The sequence below is a fragment of the Pteropus vampyrus genome, unplaced genomic scaffold (genome assembly GCF_000151845.1).
Source record: "Pteropus vampyrus isolate Shadow unplaced genomic scaffold, Pvam_2.0 Scaffold230, whole genome shotgun sequence".
Taxonomy (NCBI): Eukaryota; Metazoa; Chordata; class Mammalia; order Chiroptera; family Pteropodidae; genus Pteropus; species Pteropus vampyrus.
The window spans coordinates 230,242-232,351 of record NW_011889011.1 but is presented as its reverse complement, the minus strand read 5'-3'; the positions used below and the strand labels follow the sequence as shown (position 1 = coordinate 232,351).

The 2,110-nt window shown below is 40.8% G+C and overlaps 1 pseudogene; it reads right to left on the bottom strand.

Annotated features, from left to right (window-relative positions):
• Positions 1 to 921: 921 nt before the first annotated feature.
• LOC111728820 lies at positions 922 to 1,040 on the bottom strand (annotated as a pseudogene).
• Between the last annotated feature and the right edge of the window lie 1,070 nt (positions 1,041 to 2,110).

Genomic DNA, 2,110 nt, shown 5'->3' with positions numbered 1-2,110 from the left:
TGTGCGTGCCAGCAGCCTGTGCTCAGTTAACATTCGTCGAGTGAATAATCAGGTAACTACGTGCATAAGCACTCACCTCGCCATGCCTCAGTTTCCCCCACTTATAAAATCAGAGAGCCAGACTGGACAACTTTTGAGCCCCTTCTCATGCAAGGATCGATGTGTCACATAATCGACAGTTGTGCATTTTGAAGAGAACGCAAGGCTCTGGTTGCCAGTGCTTTATTTTAAAACAGCTTATTACCATTTTAAAAGGTGTTTGAGACTATGTGGGCAGGAATGTATCCATTTTATTTCCCTAAAACTGAAAATAAACTCATCTCCTTTACAACCAAACCAGAGAGGACGGCACCGCACAGATGGGGCTGAGCTGGGGCCTGGGGGCCTGTTGAGAAGGTTAACTCGAGTTTGAACTTGGAGCCCCGTTGAGCCGTGAGCTGACCCGAACGTGGGCGAGGCCCCTGCGCTGTGGCCTAGCGAGCTATTTTCACATACGTTATTTTATGAAACCCTTAAGGAGGTAGCGTGCCATGTATCATTATTTAATAAATAAGGACATGAAGCCTCAGAGAGTCGACTTAATTTGCCCAAGGACACATAGATAATGAATGGACGGAGCCAGGATTTGAATGTAAATCTGAATAGATTGTTCATGCTTTGATACCTGCCAACTTAATCTTCCGTTTCAAAGACTTTTACCTTTTCGCTTTGTTTTCTTTCATCTATTTTTACTCCACTCAATCCGATCCTTATCTCAAAGACTTCCATTGCATTTTCTCCTCCTCTTAGTTCTTCCATTAGTTCCGTTTTTTTTTTTTTGTTTTGTTTTGTTTTGTTTTTTTTAAGGCAAGGCAACCCTCGGTTGACCTCACAGCTTGCAAGGACCTCGTCAGTTTACAATCCCTTAGTTTTCATTTTTCACGCCTATTGCGCCTGGTCTTCCTAGGTGGTCTCCCATCCACGTACTAACCAGGCTCGACCCTGCTTAGCTTCCGAGATCAGGCTGGATCGGGCACGTTCAGGGTGGCATGGTCGTAGCCATCATTTCCTTCCGAACTCACCCTTTGATGCATCTGCTTTCTGCCTTTTTCCGAGGTGATTCTCCTCAGTTTCCCCTCAGGATACGGAAACCCTCTGCTCACTGAGTCCCAGTGAGTCTACTTAGTTCTAAATCTCATCTTCAAATAATTATCTTTTTTAGTTGGTCTTCGCTTTTCTTTGAATTGTGCGTCGTGTTTCCTATTGACATTTTATTAAGTCGTTTATACATCCTATGTGAATAGAAAACTTACTTTTAAAAATTTCTGACTGCCAACTATCCATATTTTACTGCTTGATTTCCATAATGAAATCATAGTTTGACATGTAAGATATTATTCTAAAATAAAATCACTTTATTAAAGCAATAGAATAAAGCTAAAAAAAAAAATCCTAGGATAAACAAATAAATATTCATTCCATACCTGTTTGTTGATTACCTACTATGCCTTGGGCATTGTTCTAGATCCTAAAATATAGTGCCTGGTATCTTATTGATTCTAGAATTTGAAGGATAGAAAATAGATAGCAAGAAGAAATTAAATAAGACACAGATATATTTTTTCTACCTGCCTACTACCTATTTGTCCATCTATCTTCATAAGAAAAGAACTCAAGAAAAAAAAAATCGTGATATCCTTACTTTTGTTCTAGTTCTTGTTTTAAATCATCTCATCTCTACATATTTTTGAAAATTTAACTTTGACTAAATTAAACTTCCCGGCTCTATGAACATGGACTTGTTGGCTCCAATTGTACTTCAGCTGCGGAGCTGATCGCATCCGACGGAGTCGGGACTGCACGGGGAGGGGACTTCCGTTCTCTGATCCCTCCCAGATCAGAGAACAGTCCTCCTGAGCGCTGATGCATGAGCTCGACATTCGCTGTGAGCAAGTTCCATGTATTATTTTATTATACGTGTTGTTTATAGATCCCACAACCGATCCGTAACGCATGTGCTGTTATGCTTTGTTTCATATCACGTCCAAGGAATTTTTTAACCATTTAGACTTTGACGGTGATGAAGAGAAGAACAAGCAAGGGCTTCCCTGAGTTTTCAGACCCTCTGGTG